Source organism: Triturus cristatus, chromosome 12 (genome assembly GCF_964204655.1).
Source record: "Triturus cristatus chromosome 12, aTriCri1.1, whole genome shotgun sequence".
Lineage (NCBI taxonomy): Eukaryota > Metazoa > Chordata > Amphibia > Caudata > Salamandridae > Triturus > Triturus cristatus.
In genome coordinates, this window is record NC_140595.1 from 661,253,665 (window position 1) to 661,267,821 (window position 14,157).

At 41.1% G+C, this 14,157-nt stretch overlaps 17 non-coding genes across 17 annotated transcripts; 11 read left to right on the top strand and 6 right to left on the bottom strand.

Annotated features, from left to right (window-relative positions):
- Positions 1 to 589: 589 nt before the first annotated feature.
- TRNAI-UAU (transfer RNA isoleucine (anticodon UAU)) lies at positions 590 to 684 on the bottom strand. Its single transcript has 2 exons — positions 647 to 684; positions 590 to 625 (listed from the first exon to the last, which is right to left on the bottom strand). It is a non-coding gene; the product is annotated as a tRNA-Ile (tRNA).
- A 412-nt stretch (positions 685 to 1,096) lies between these two features.
- Positions 1,097 to 1,178, top strand: TRNAS-GCU (transfer RNA serine (anticodon GCU)). The gene has a single exon. It is a non-coding gene; the product is annotated as a tRNA-Ser (tRNA).
- A 589-nt stretch (positions 1,179 to 1,767) lies between these two features.
- TRNAT-UGU (transfer RNA threonine (anticodon UGU)) lies at positions 1,768 to 1,839 on the top strand. The gene has a single exon. It is a non-coding gene; the product is annotated as a tRNA-Thr (tRNA).
- Positions 1,840 to 2,999: 1,160 nt separating this feature from the next.
- TRNAI-UAU (transfer RNA isoleucine (anticodon UAU)) lies at positions 3,000 to 3,094 on the bottom strand. Its single transcript has 2 exons — positions 3,057 to 3,094; positions 3,000 to 3,035 (listed from the first exon to the last, which is right to left on the bottom strand). It is a non-coding gene; the product is annotated as a tRNA-Ile (tRNA).
- Positions 3,095 to 3,505: 411 nt separating this feature from the next.
- TRNAS-GCU (transfer RNA serine (anticodon GCU)) lies at positions 3,506 to 3,587 on the top strand. Its single transcript has one exon. It is a non-coding gene; the product is annotated as a tRNA-Ser (tRNA).
- A 589-nt stretch (positions 3,588 to 4,176) lies between these two features.
- Positions 4,177 to 4,248, top strand: TRNAT-UGU (transfer RNA threonine (anticodon UGU)). The gene has a single exon. It is a non-coding gene; the product is annotated as a tRNA-Thr (tRNA).
- A 1,167-nt stretch (positions 4,249 to 5,415) lies between these two features.
- Positions 5,416 to 5,510, bottom strand: TRNAI-UAU (transfer RNA isoleucine (anticodon UAU)). Its single transcript has 2 exons — positions 5,473 to 5,510; positions 5,416 to 5,451 (listed from the first exon to the last, which is right to left on the bottom strand). It is a non-coding gene; the product is annotated as a tRNA-Ile (tRNA).
- Positions 5,511 to 5,921: 411 nt separating this feature from the next.
- TRNAS-GCU (transfer RNA serine (anticodon GCU)) lies at positions 5,922 to 6,003 on the top strand. Its single transcript has one exon. It is a non-coding gene; the product is annotated as a tRNA-Ser (tRNA).
- Positions 6,004 to 6,592: 589 nt separating this feature from the next.
- TRNAT-UGU (transfer RNA threonine (anticodon UGU)) lies at positions 6,593 to 6,664 on the top strand. Its single transcript has one exon. It is a non-coding gene; the product is annotated as a tRNA-Thr (tRNA).
- A 1,174-nt stretch (positions 6,665 to 7,838) lies between these two features.
- TRNAI-UAU (transfer RNA isoleucine (anticodon UAU)) lies at positions 7,839 to 7,933 on the bottom strand. Its single transcript has 2 exons — positions 7,896 to 7,933; positions 7,839 to 7,874 (listed from the first exon to the last, which is right to left on the bottom strand). It is a non-coding gene; the product is annotated as a tRNA-Ile (tRNA).
- A 412-nt stretch (positions 7,934 to 8,345) lies between these two features.
- Positions 8,346 to 8,427, top strand: TRNAS-GCU (transfer RNA serine (anticodon GCU)). The gene has a single exon. It is a non-coding gene; the product is annotated as a tRNA-Ser (tRNA).
- Positions 8,428 to 9,022: 595 nt separating this feature from the next.
- TRNAT-UGU (transfer RNA threonine (anticodon UGU)) lies at positions 9,023 to 9,094 on the top strand. Its single transcript has one exon. It is a non-coding gene; the product is annotated as a tRNA-Thr (tRNA).
- A 1,174-nt stretch (positions 9,095 to 10,268) lies between these two features.
- TRNAI-UAU (transfer RNA isoleucine (anticodon UAU)) lies at positions 10,269 to 10,363 on the bottom strand. The gene is made up of 2 exons: positions 10,326 to 10,363; positions 10,269 to 10,304 (listed from the first exon to the last, which is right to left on the bottom strand). It is a non-coding gene; the product is annotated as a tRNA-Ile (tRNA).
- Positions 10,364 to 11,446: 1,083 nt separating this feature from the next.
- On the top strand, positions 11,447 to 11,518 carry TRNAT-UGU (transfer RNA threonine (anticodon UGU)). The gene has a single exon. It is a non-coding gene; the product is annotated as a tRNA-Thr (tRNA).
- A 1,174-nt stretch (positions 11,519 to 12,692) lies between these two features.
- On the bottom strand, positions 12,693 to 12,787 carry TRNAI-UAU (transfer RNA isoleucine (anticodon UAU)). Its single transcript has 2 exons — positions 12,750 to 12,787; positions 12,693 to 12,728 (listed from the first exon to the last, which is right to left on the bottom strand). It is a non-coding gene; the product is annotated as a tRNA-Ile (tRNA).
- A 412-nt stretch (positions 12,788 to 13,199) lies between these two features.
- TRNAS-GCU (transfer RNA serine (anticodon GCU)) lies at positions 13,200 to 13,281 on the top strand. Its single transcript has one exon. It is a non-coding gene; the product is annotated as a tRNA-Ser (tRNA).
- A 589-nt stretch (positions 13,282 to 13,870) lies between these two features.
- TRNAT-UGU (transfer RNA threonine (anticodon UGU)) lies at positions 13,871 to 13,942 on the top strand. Its single transcript has one exon. It is a non-coding gene; the product is annotated as a tRNA-Thr (tRNA).
- Positions 13,943 to 14,157: the final 215 nt, after the last annotated feature.

Below are 14,157 nucleotides of genomic sequence, written 5' to 3' on the forward strand. Positions count from 1 at the left end.
TGGGAAAGGAGTATCGAGATGAAGATGAGGAAAAGTGAACATGGACCACATTCATAGGTTAGAGAAATACATTTAATAGGTTGAATGGTTTTGAAAAGTGAACTTCGAGCAGTAATTGTTGTTTTTTAAACTGCAAAGAAATTAAAAATGAATGTGGGATTGGAGGCACACTCTGAGCAGAAAAGCACCATAAGCTGCTATGGTGCAACTCAAGATGGTGAATAGAACCTTTAATATGATGATGCTCTTCTTTTGCTAGTTTTTTCGAGTCACCTTTTATTGTAAGTAGCTGATACAGCATTTTTTGCAGCTCTTCAGTTTATGGTTATCATGTGAGAACACTGTTTTCATCATATTTATTATTCTACAAATGTATTTTTAAATGCACTGATGTGGTGTTTGCATGAAATGCAAGATGGCACATCATGGAATGTTTAAACTGAGCATCGCGGAGGATATGTGATATTTGGCACCCAGAGGAGTAGGACACGTAGATCCTATAAGAAGTAAAGACTCTCTAGCAAGGGCCGTCCATACTCTGAGTTTAAACTTTACTTTTTGTGAAATGGTTTATGAAAAACAACACGGCTGCTCCAGGTGAGGCTCGAACTCACAACCTCGGCATAGCTCAGTGCAAGTACTGCTGTATAAGTACCGCGCGCTAACCAATTGCGCCACTGGAGCTCTCTCTTTTCACATCTCCCCAGGTGAGCCATCTACAGCTGACCAAGTAGATGACAGACACTGCTCCATCATTCACTGTGCAAGATCGACTCACATGCTAGCATGTTATCATGACTATTAAAAATACAGTCCAAACGGAATAGATTCTATAATTGTCCTATAACATATGCTCTGTCAATTCAAAACCCCATAGAATTATATCTTGACAGTTCTGACAAAGTCTAGGGGAATCTTATGAATATTTGTAATTAGCACATAGGAAGAATTTCCCCAAAATGAAATGTAGGTCCCTGATTGGGGGAAGACGTGGAATGTGAGATCGTGCCTCAGCTGTTTTTTTCTTTTTTAGGTACAGTATATTGACACTTCAGTACCTTTTGTGAAGCAAGGTTTCAGATGGGGCTGGAGGGCAGACGAGGTGGCCGAGTGGTTAAGGCGATGGACTGCTAATCCATTGTGCTCTGCACGCGTGGGTTCGAATCCCACCTTTGTCGGAAAGCCATCAGAGTCTCTTTTGATGGCCAGCATTTCTTGTAGTATAATTACACTCTCTTTCAAGACAGAGCCAGGATCCGCTAGATGGGATCATCTGACTGTTCCATTTTAACAAATATGTCAAATAAAGTGAAGTATTTTGTGCGTAATAGAAATTAGATCTTTCATGGAGTTTCCAGAGGATTGCCTTTCACTCACTCCTGGCTTATTAACCAGTTTGGATAAATAGATTGATAAGAAAGCAGCTCTTACTCCTAAAGTTTAGGCCGTCTCAAATGAATGACTGTTAACATATGTCTGCCCCACAGAGACAGATCACTTCTAATAAGTGGGTTCTCTATATGTCACTGATTGCAGACATACTAACTAGAGCTATCGGTATGGTCTTGAATGCGAAAACTCTTATTTTCTCATATGAAAATGTAGTTTTTCATACTTCCAAAAAAAGTGCCTTAAGCATGGTCTTCAATGTGTGCGCGCACGTGGACATTCATATGCAACTACGTTTCCATACAGAGTCTCAAAATCATAGATATATTCATACCTCAGTAAGAATACATGTTGCAATTTACATCCTGCGTGCAGACTGGCCTTGTAGCTCAGTGGCAGAGCACTGGTCTTGTAAACCAGGGGTCATGAGTTCAAGCCTCATCAGGGCCTTTTTACATGAGTCTTTCTGTATGTTGTTTTCAAGTCATTCTTCCCTGGAGTCACACCTTGCTTTAGGATTGCTTATTGCCAAGCTTCCCTTTCCTGCTTTCATATTATCAAGAAAATATCATGAAGATCATTGAATTATAAATTATTGCCTCACCCCTTCCGATCGCCTGACGAACGCCTGACAAACGCCATTCTCACCCTGCCGGGCAAAGCCAAATAAGCCATGCATATTTACAGTTCCTTTGAAAGGCAGAGCAAGGACTAGGACCTCTGTTCCGACTGAATCTGCATCCACAGAAAGGATGTTATAAGGCCCTACAAATTTCACCAAGGAGATGTGAAAGTCTTCCCCCATAAAATACTTTTTTTCCCAGATACCCCGGCTCTTAGGCAAATGAGGTTACTCCTCAAAACCCCACCCCCACTCACCATAAATATCCTTCTCTCCTGCTGTCCATTCAAATGATACAAGGTATCTTGTACATAGAGAGAAAGGGAGAATAGGCAGACTTGCTTCAAAGATTTGGTGACTTTGGATGGGTGGGTTGAATGAAGAAGTGAACCTGGTTTCTGGGAAAGGAGTATCGAGATGAAGATGAGGAAAAGTGAACATGGACCACATTCATAGGTTAGAGAAATACATTTAATAGGTTGAATGGTTTTGAAAAGTGAACTTCGAGCAGTAATTGTTGTTTTTTAAACTGCAAAGAAATTAAAAATGAATGTGGGATTGGAGGCACACTCTGAGCAGAAAAGCACCATAAGCTGCTATGGTGCAACTCAAGATGGTGAATAGAACCTTTAATATGATGATGCTCTTCTTTTGCTAGTTTTTTCGAGTCACCTTTTATTGTAAGTAGCTGATACAGCATTTTTTGCAGCTCTTCAGTTTATGGTTATCATGTGAGAACACTGTTTTCATCATATTTATTATTCTACAAATGTATTTTTAAATGCACTGATGTGGTGTTTGCATGAAATGCAAGATGGCACATCATGGAATGTTTAAACTGAGCATCGCGGAGGATATGTGATATTTGGCACCCAGAGGAGTAGGACACGTAGATCCTATAAGAAGTAAAGACTCTCTAGCAAGGGCCGTCCATACTCTGAGTTTAAACTTTACTTTTTGTGAAATGGTTTATGAAAAACAACACGGCTGCTCCAGGTGAGGCTCGAACTCACAACCTCGGCATAGCTCAGTGCAAGTACTGCTGTATAAGTACCGCGCGCTAACCAATTGCGCCACTGGAGCTCTCTCTTTTCACATCTCCCCAGGTGAGCCATCTACAGCTGACCAAGTAGATGACAGACACTGCTCCATCATTCACTGTGCAAGATCGACTCACATGCTAGCATGTTATCATGACTATTAAAAATACAGTCCAAACGGAATAGATTCTATAATTGTCCTATAACATATGCTCTGTCTATTCAAAACCCCATAGAATTATATCTTGACAGTTCTGACAAAGTCTAGGGGAATCTTATGAATATTTGTAATTAGCACATAGTAAGAATTTCCCAAAAATGAAATGTAGGTCCCTGATGGGGGAAGACGTGGAATGTGAGATCTTGCCTCAGCTGTTTTTTTCTTTTTTAGGTACAGTATATTGACACTTCAGTACCTTTTGTGAAGCAAGGTTTCAGATGGGGCTGTAGGGCAGACGAGGTGGCCGAGTGGTTAAGGCGATGGACTGCTACTCCATTGTGCTCTGCACGCGTGGGTTCGAATCCCACCTTCGTCGGAAAGCCATCAGTGTCTCTTTTGATGGCCAGCATTTCTTGTAGTATAATTACACTCTCTTTCAAGACAGAGCCAGGATCCGCTAGATGGGATCATCTGACTGTTCCATTTTAACAAATATGTCAAATAAAGTGAAGTATTTTGTGCGTAATAGAAATTAGATCTTTCATGGAGTTTCCAGAGGATTGCCTTTCACTCACTCCTGGCTTATTAACCAGTTTGGATAAATAGATTGATAAGAAAGCAGCTCTTACTCCTAAAGTTTAGGCCGTCTCAAATGAATGACTGTTAACATATGTCTGCCCCACAGAGACAGATCACTTCTAATAAGTGGGTTCTCTATATGTCACTGATTGCAGACATACTAACTAGAGCTATCGGTATGGTCTTGAATGCGAAAACTCTTATTTTCTCATATGAAAATGTAGTTTTTCATACTTCCAAAAAAAGTGCCTTAAGCATGGTCTTCAATGTGTGCGCGCACGTGGACATTCATATGCAACTACGTTTCCATACAGAGTCTCAAAATCATAGATATATTCATACCTCAGTAAGAATACATGTTGCAATTTACATCCTGCGTGCAGACTGGCCTTGTAGCTCAGTGGCAGAGCACTGGTCTTGTAAACCAGGGGTCATGAGTTCAAGCCTCATCAGGGCCTTTTTACATGAGTCTTTCTGTATGTTGTTTTCAAGTCATTCTTCCCTGGAGTCACACCTTGCTTTAGGATTGCTTATTGCCAAGCTTTCCTTTCCTGCTTTCATATTATCAAGAAAATATCATGAAGATCATTGAATTATAAATTATTGCCTCACCCCTTCCGATCGCCTGACGAACGCCTGACAAACGCCATTCTCACCCTGGCGGGCAAGCCCTGCCGGGCAAAGCCAAATAAGCCATGCATATTTACAGTTCCTTTGAAAGGCAGAGCGAGGACTAGGACCTCTGTTCCGACTGAATCTGCATCCACAGAAAGGATGTTATAAGGCCCTACAAATTTCACCAAGGAGATGTGAAAGTCTTCCCCCATAAAATACTTTTTTTCCCAGATACCCCGGCTCTTAGGCAAATGAGGTTACTCCTCAAAACCCCACCCCCACTCACCATAAATATCCTTCTCTCCTGCTGTCCATTCAAAAGGTATCTTGTACATAGAGAGAAAGGGAGAATAGGCAGACTTGCTTCAAAGATTTGGTGACTTTGGATGGGTGGGTTGAATGAAGAAGTGAACCTGGTTTCTGGGAAAGGAGTATCGAGATGAAGATGAGGAAAAGTGAACATGGACCACATTCATAGGTTAGAGAAATACATTTAATAGGTTGAATGGTTTTGAAAAGTGAACTTCGAGCAGTAATTGTTGGTTTTTAAACTGCAAAGAAATTAAAAATGAATGTGGGATTGGAGGCACACTCTGAGCAGAAAAGCACCATAAGCTGCTATGGTGCAACTCAAGATGGTGAATAGAACCTTTAATATGATGATGCTCTTCTTTTGCTAGTTTTTTCGAGTCACCTTTTATTGTAAGTAGCTGATACAGCATTTTTTGCAGCTCTTCAGTTTATGGTTATCATGTGAGAACACTGTTTTCATCATATTTATTATTCTACAAATGTATTTTTAAATGCACTGATGTGGTGTTTGCATGAAATGCAAGATGGCACATCATGGAATGTTTAAACTGAGCATCGCGGAGGATATGTGATATTTGGCACCCAGAGGAGTAGGACACGTAGATCCTATAAGAAGTAAAGACTCTCTAGCAAGGGCCGTCCATACTCTGAGTTTAAACTTTACTTTTTGTGAAATGGTTTATGAAAATCAACACGGCTGCTCCAGGTGAGGCTCGAACTCACAACCTCGGCATAGCTCAGTGCAAGTACTGCTGTATAAGTACCGCGCGCTAACCGATTGCGCCACTGGAGCTCTCTCTTTTCACATCTCCCCAGGTGAGCCATCTACAGCTGACCAAGTAGATGACAGACACTGCTCCATCATTCACTGTGCAAGATCGACTCACATGCTAGCATGTTATCATGACTATTAAAAATACAGTCCAAACGGAATAGATTCTATAATTGTCCTATAACATATGCTCTGTCTATTCAAAACCCCATAGAATTATATCTTGACAGTTCTGACAAAGTCTAGGGGAATCTTATGAATATTTGTAATTAGCACATAGTAAGAATTTCCCAAAAATGAAATGTAGGTCCCTGATGGGGGAAGACGTGGAATGTGAGATCTTGCCTCAGCTGTTTTTTTCTTTTTTAGGTACAGTATATTGACACTTCAGTACCTTTTGTGAAGCAAGGTTTCAGATGGGGCTGTAGGGCAGACGAGGTGGCCGAGTGGTTAAGGCGATGGACTGCTAATCCATTGTGCTCTGCACGCGTGGGTTCGAATCCCACCTTCGTCGGAAAGCCATCAGAGTCTCTTTTGATGGCCAGCATTTCTTGTAGTATAATTACACTCTCTTTCAAGACAGAGCCAGGATCCGCTAGATGGGATCATCTGACTGTTCCATTTTAACAAATATGTCAAATAAAGTGAAGTATTTTGTGCGTAATAGAAATTAGATCTTTCATGGAGTTTCCAGAGGATTGCCTTTCACTCACTCCTGGCTTCTTAACCAGTTTGGATAAATAGATTGATAAGAAAGCAGCTCTTACTCCTAAAGTTTAGGCCGTCTCAAATGAATGACTGTTAACATATGTCTGCCCCACAGAGACAGATCACTTCTAATAAGTGGGTTCTCTATATGTCACTGATTGCAGACATACTAACTAGAGCTATCGGTATGGTCTTGAATGCGAAAACTCTTATTTTCTCATATGAAAATGTAGTTTTTCATACTTCCAAAAAAAGTGCCTTAAGCATGGTCTTCAATGTGTGCGCGCACGTGGACATTCATATGCAACTACGTTTCCATACAGAGTCTCAAAATCATAGATATATTCATACCTCAGTAAGAATACATGTTGCAATTTACATCCTGCGTGCAGACTGGCCTTGTAGCTCAGTGGCAGAGCACTGGTCTTGTAAACCAGGGGTCATGAGTTCAAGCCTCATCAGGGCCTTTTTACATGAGTCTTTCTGTATGTTGTTTTCAAGTCATTCTTCCCTGGAGTCACACCTTGCTTTAGGATTGCTTATTGCCAAGCTTCCCTTTCCTGCTTTCATATTATCAAGAAAATATCATGAAGATCATTGAATTATAAATTATTGCCTCACCCCTTCCGATCGCCTGACGAACGCCTGACAAACGCCATTCTCACCCTGGCGGGCAAGCCCTGCCGGGCAAAGCCAAATAAGCCATGCATATTTACAGTTCCTTTGAAAGGCAGAGCGAGGACTAGGACCTCTGTTCCGACTGAATCTGCATCCACAGAAAGGATGTTATAAGGCCCTACAAATTTCACCAAGGAGATGTGAAAGTCTTCCCCCATAAAATACTTTTTTTCCCAGATACCCCGGCTCTTAGGCAAATGAGGTTACTCCTCAAAACCCCACCCCCACTCACCATAAATATCCTTCTCTCCTGCTGTCCATTCAAATGATACAAGGTATCTTGTACATAGAGAGAAAGGGAGAATAGGCAGACTTGCTTCAAAGATTTGGTGACCTTGGATGGGTGGGTTGAATGAAGAAGTGAACCTGGTTTCTGGCAAAGGAGTATCGAGATGAAGATGAGGAAAAGTGAACATGGACCACATTCATAGGTTAGAGAAATACATTTAATAGGTTGAATGGTTTTGAAAAGTGAACTTCGAGCAGTAATTGTTGTTTTTTAAACTGCAAAGAAATTAAAAATGAATGTGGGATTGGAGGCACACTCTGAGCAGAAAAGCACCATAAGCTGCTATGGTGCAACTCAAGATGGTGAATAGAACCTTTAATATGATGATGCTCTTCTTTTGCTAGTTTTTTCGAGTCACCTTTTATTGTAAGTAGCTGATACAGCATTTTTTGCAGCTCTTCAGTTTATGGTTATCATGTGAGAACACTGTTTTCATCATATTTATTATTCTACAAATGTATTTTTAAATGCACTGATGTGGTGTTTGCATGAAATGCAAGATGGCACATCATGGAATGTTTAAACTGAGCATCGCGGAGGATATGTGATATTTGGCACCCAGAGGAGTAGGACACGTAGATCCTATAAGAAGTAAAGACTCTCTAGCAAGGGCCGTCCATACTCTGAGTTTAAACTTTACTTTTTGTGAAATGGTTTATGAAAAACAACACGGCTGCTCCAGGTGAGGCTCGAACTCACAACCTCGGCATGGCTCAGTGCAAGTACTGCTGTATAAGTACCGCGCGCTAACCGATTGCGCCACTGGAGCTCTCTATTTTCACATCTCCCCAGGTGAGCCATCTACAGCTGACCAAGTAGATGACAGACACTGCTCCATCATTCACTGTGCAAGATCGACTCACATGCTAGCATGTTATCATGACTATTAAAAATACAGTCCAAACGGAATAGATTCTATAATTGTCCTATAACATATGCTCTGTCAATTCAAAACCCCATAGAATTATATCTTGACAGTTCTGACAAAGTCTAGGGGAATCTTATGAATATTTGCAATTAGCACATAGTAAGAATTTCCCAAAAATGAAATGTAGGTCCCTGATTGGGGGAAGACGTGGAATGTGAGATCTTGCCTCAGCTGTTTTTTTCTTTTTTAGGTACAGTATATTGACACTTCAGAACCTTTTGTGAAGCAAGGTTTCAGATGGGGCTGTAGGGCAGACGAGGTGGCCGAGTGGTTAAGGCGATGGACTGCTAATCCATTGTGCTCTGCACGCGTGGGTTCGAATCCCACCTTCGTCGGAAAGCCATCAGAGTCTCTTTTGATGGCCAGCATTTCTTGTAGTATAATTACACTTACACTCTCTTTCAAGACAGAGCCAGGATCCGCTAGATGGGATCATCTGACTGTTCCATTTTAACAAATATGTCAAATAAAGTGAAGTATTTTGTGCGTAATAGAAATTAGATCTTTCATGGAGTTTCCAGAGGATTGCCTTTCACTCACTCCTGGCTTATTAACCAGTTTGGATAAATAGATTGATAAGAAAGCAGCTCTTACTCCTAAAGTTTAGGCCGTCTCAAATGAATGACTGTTAACATATGTCTGCCCCACAGAGACAGATCACTTCTAATAAGTGGGTTCTCTATATGTCACTGATTGCAGACATACTAACTAGAGCTATCGGTATGGTCTTGAATGCGAAAACTCTTATTTTCTCATATGAAAATGTAGTTTTTCATACTTCCAAAAAAAGTGCCTTAAGCATGGTCTTCAATGTGTGCGCGCACGTGGACATTCATATGCAACTACGTTTCCATACAGAGTCTCAAAATCATAGATATATTCATACCTGAGTAAGAATACATGTTGCAATTTACATCCTGCGTGCAGACTGGCCTTGTAGCTCAGTGGCAGAGCACTGGTCTTGTAAACCAGGGGTCATGAGTTCAAGCCTCATCAGGGCCTTTTTACATGAGTCTTTCTGTATGTTGTTTTCAAGTCATTCTTCCCTGGAGTCACACCTTGCTTTAGGATTGCTTTTTGCCAAGCTTCCCTTTCCTGCTTTCATATTATCAAGAAAATATCATGAAGATCATTGAATTATAAATTATTGCCTCACCCCTTCCGATCGCCTGACGAACGCCTGACAAACGCCATTCTCACCCTGCCGGGCAAGCCCTGCCGGGCAAAGCCAAATAAGCCATGCATATTTACAGTTCCTTTGAAAGGCAGAGCGAGGACTAGGACCTCTGTTCCGACTGAATCTGCATCCACAGAAAGGATGTTATAAGGCCCTACAAATTTCACCAAGGAGATGTGAAAGTCTTCCCCCATAAAATACTTTTTTTCCCAGATACCCCGGCTCTTAGGCAAATGAGGTTACTCCTCAAAACCCCACCCCCACTCACCATAAATATCCTTCTCTCCTGCTGTCCATTCAAATGATACAAGGTATCTTGTACATAGAGAGAAAGGGAGAATAGGCAGACTTGCTTCAAAGATTTGGTGACTTTGGATGGGTGGGTTGAATGAAGAAGTGAACCTGGTTTCTGGGAAAGGAGTATCGAGATGAAGATGAGGAAAAGTGAACATGGACCACATTCATAGGTTAGAGAAATACATTTAATAGGTTGAATGGTTTTGAAAAGTGAACTTCGAGCAGTAATTGTTGGTTTTTAAACTGCAAAGAAATTAAAAATGAATGTGGGATTGGAGGCACACTCTGAACAGAAAAGCACCATAAGCTGCTATGGTGCAACTCAAGATGGTGAATAGAACCTTTAATATGATGATGCTCTTCTTTTGCTAGTTTTTTCGAGTCACCTTTTATTGTAAGTAGCTGATCCAGCATTTTTTGCAGCTCTTCAGTTTATGGTTATCATGTGAGAACACAGTTTTCATCATATTTATTATTCTACAAATGTATTTTTAAATGCACTGATGTGGTGTTTGCATGAAATGCAAGATGGCACATCATGGAATGTTTAAACTGAGCATCGCGGAGGATATGTGATATTTGGCACCCAGAGGAGTAGGACACGTAGATCCTATAAGAAGTAAAGACTCTCTAGCAAGGGCCGTCCATACTCTGAGTTTAAACTTTACTTTTTGTGAAATGGTTTATGAAAAACAACACGGCTGCTCCAGGTGAGGCTCGAACTCACAACCTCGGCATGGCTCAGTGCAAGTACTGCTGTATAAGTACCGCGCGCTAACCGATTGCGCCACTGGAGCTCTCTCTTTTCACATCTCCCCAGGTGAGCCATCTACAGCTGACCAAGTAGATGACAGACACTGCTCCATCATTCACTGTGCAAGATCGACTCACATGCTAGCATGTTATCATGACTATTAAAAATACAGTCCAAACGGAATAGATTCTATAATTGTCCTATAACATATGCTCTGTCTATTCAAAACCCCATAGAATTATATCTTGACAGTTCTGACAAAGTCTAGGGGAATCTTATGAATATTTGTAATTAGCACATAGTAAGAATTTCCCAAAAATGAAATGTAGGTCCCTGATTGGGGGAAGACGTGGAATGTGAGATCTTGTCTCAGCTGTTTTTTTCTTTTTTAGGTACAGTATATTGACACTTCAGTACCTTTTGTGAAGCAAGGTTTCAGATGGGGCTGTAGGGCAGACGAGGTGGCCGGGTGGTTAAGGCGATGGACTGCTAATCCATTGTGCTCTGCACGCGTGGGTTCGAATCCCACCTTCGTCGGAAAGCCATCAGAGTCTCTTTTGATGGCCAGCATTTCTTGTAGTATAATTACACTCTCTTTCAAGACAGAGCCAGGATCCGCTAGATGGGATCATCTGACTGTTCCATTTTAACAAATATGTCAAATAAAGTGAAGTATTTTGTGCGTAATAGAAATTAGATCTTTCATGGAGTTTCCAGAGGATTGCCTTTCACTCACTCCTGGCTTATTAACCAGTTTGGATAAATAGATTGATAAGAAAGCAGCTCTTACTCCTAAAGTTTAGGCCGTCTCAAATGAATGACTGTTAACATATGTCTGCCCCACAGAGACAGATCACTTCTAATAAGTGGGTTCTCTATATGTCACTGATTGCAGACATACTAACTAGAGCTATCGGTATGGTCTTGAATGCGAAAACTCTTATTTTCTCATATGAAAATGTAGTTTTTCATACTTCCAAAAAAAGTGCCTTAAGCATGGTCTTCAATGTGTGCGCGCACGTGGACATTCATATGCAACTACGTTTCCATACAGAGTCTCAAAATCATAGATATATTCATACCTGAGTAAGAATACATGTTGCAATTTACATCCTGCGTGCAGACTGGCCTTGTAGCTCAGTGGCAGAGCACTGGTCTTGTAAACCAGGGGTCATGAGTTCAAGCCTCATCAGGGCCTTTTTACATGAGTCTTTCTGTATGTTGTTTTCAAGTCATTCTTCCCTGGAGTCACACCTTGCTTTAGGATTGCTTATTGCCAAGCTTCCCTTTCCTGCTTTCATATTATCAAGAAAATATCATGAAGATCATTGAATTATAAATTATTGCCTCACCCCTTCCGATCGCCTGACGAACGCCTGACAAACGCCATTCTCACCCTGCCGGGCAAGCCCTGCCGGGCAAAGCCAAATAAGCCATGCATATTTACAGTTCCTTTGAAAGGCAGAGCGAGGACTAGGACCTCTGTTCCGACTGAATCTGCATCCACAGAAAGGATGTTATAAGGCCCTACAAATTTCACCAAGGAGATGTGAAAGTCTTCCCCCATAAAATACTTTTTTTCCCAGATACCCCGGCTCTTAGGCAAATGAGGTTACTCCTCAAAACCCCACCCCCACTCACCATAAATATCCTTCTCTCCTGCTGTCCATTCAAATGATACAAGGTATCTTGTACATAGAGAGAAAGGGAGAATAGGCAGACTTGCTTCAAAGATTTGGTGACTTTGGATGGGTGGGTTGAATGAAGAAGTGAACCTGGTTTCTGGGAAAGGAGTATCGAGATGAAGATGAGGAAAAGTGAACATGGACCACATTCATAGGTTAGAGAAATACATTTAATAGGTTGAATGGTTTTGAAAAGTGAACTTCGAGCAGTAATTGTTGGTTTTTAAACTGCAAAGAAATTAAAAATGAATGTGGGATTGGAGGCACACTCTGAACAGAAAAGCACCATAAGCTGCTATGGTGCAACTCAAGATGGTGAATAGAACCTTTAATATGATGATGCTCTTCTTTTGCTAGTTTTTTCGAGTCACCTTTTATTGTAAGTAGCTGATCCAGCATTTTTTGCAGCTCTTCAGTTTATGGTTATCATGTGAGAACACAGTTTTCATCATATTTATTATTCTACAAATGTATTTTTAAATGCACTGATGTGGTGTTTGCATGAAATGCAAGATGGCACATCATGGAATGTTTAAACTGAGCATCGCGGAGGATATGTGATATTTGGCACCCAGAGGAGTAGGACACGTAGATCCTATAAGAAGTAAAGACTCTCTAGCAAGGGCCGTCCATACTCTGAGTTTAAACTTTACTTTTTGTGAAATGGTTTATGAAAAACAACACGGCTGCTCCAGGTGAGGCTCGAACTCACAACCTCGGCATGGCTCAGTGCAAGTACTGCTGTATAAGTACCGCGCGCTAACCGATTGCGCCACTGGAGCTCTCTCTTTTCACATCTCCCCAGGTGAGCCATCTACAGCTGACCAAGTAGATGACAGACACTGCTCCATCATTCACTGTGCAAGATCGACTCACATGCTAGCATGTTATCATGACTATTAAAAATACAGTCCAAACGGAATAGATTCTATAATTGTCCTATAACATATGCTCTGTCTATTCAAAACCCCATAGAATTATATCTTGACAGTTCTGACAAAGTCTAGGGGAATCTTATGAATATTTGTAATTAGCACATAGTAAGAATTTCCCAAAAATGAAATGTAGGTCCCTGATTGGGGGAAGACGTGGAATGTGAGATCTTGTCTCAGCTGTTTTTTTCTTTTTTAGGTACAGTATATTGACACTTCAGTACCTTTTGTGAAGCAAGGTTTCAGATGGGGCTGTAGGGCAGACGAGGTGGCCGAGTGGTTAAGGCGATGGACTGCTAATCCATTGTGCTCTGCACGCGTGGGTTCGAATCCCACCTTCGTCGGAAAGCCATCAGAGTCTCTTTTGATGGCCAGCATTTCTTGTAGTATAATTACACTCTCTTTCAAGACAGAGCCAGGATCCGCTAGATGGGATCATCTGACTGTTCCATTTTAACAAATATGTCAAATAAAGTGAAGTATTTTGTGCGTAATAGAAATTAGATCTTTCATGGAGTTTCCAGAGGATTGCCTTTCACTCACTCCTGGCTTATTAACCAGTTTGGATAAATAGATTGATAAGAAAGCAGCTCTTACTCCTAAAGTTTAGGCCGTCTCAAATGAATGACTGTTAACATATGTCTGCCCCACAGAGACAGATCACTTCTAATAAGTGGGTTCTCTATATGTCACTGATTGCAGACATACTAACTAGAGCTATCGGTATGGTCTTGAATGCGAAAACTCTTATTTTCTCATATGAAAATGTAGTTTTTCATACTTCCAAAAAAAGTGCCTTAAGCATGGTCTTCAATGTGTGCGCGCACGTGGACATTCATATGCAACTACGTTTCCATACAGAGTCTCAAAATCATAGATATATTCATACCTGAGTAAGAATACATGTTGCAATTTACATCCTGCGTGCAGACTGGCCTTGTAGCTCAGTGGCAGAGCACTGGTCTTGTAAACCAGGGGTCATGAGTTCAAGCCTCATCAGGGCCTTTTTACATGAGTCTTTCTGTATGTTGTTTTCAAGTCATTCTTCCCTGGAGTCACACCTTGCTTTAGGATTGCTTATTGCCAAGCTTCCCTTTCCTGCTTTCATATTATCAAGAAAATATCATGAAGATCATTGAATTATACATTATTGCCTCACCCCTTCCGATCGCCTGACGAACGCCTGACAAACGCCATTCTCACCCTGCCGGGCAAAGCCA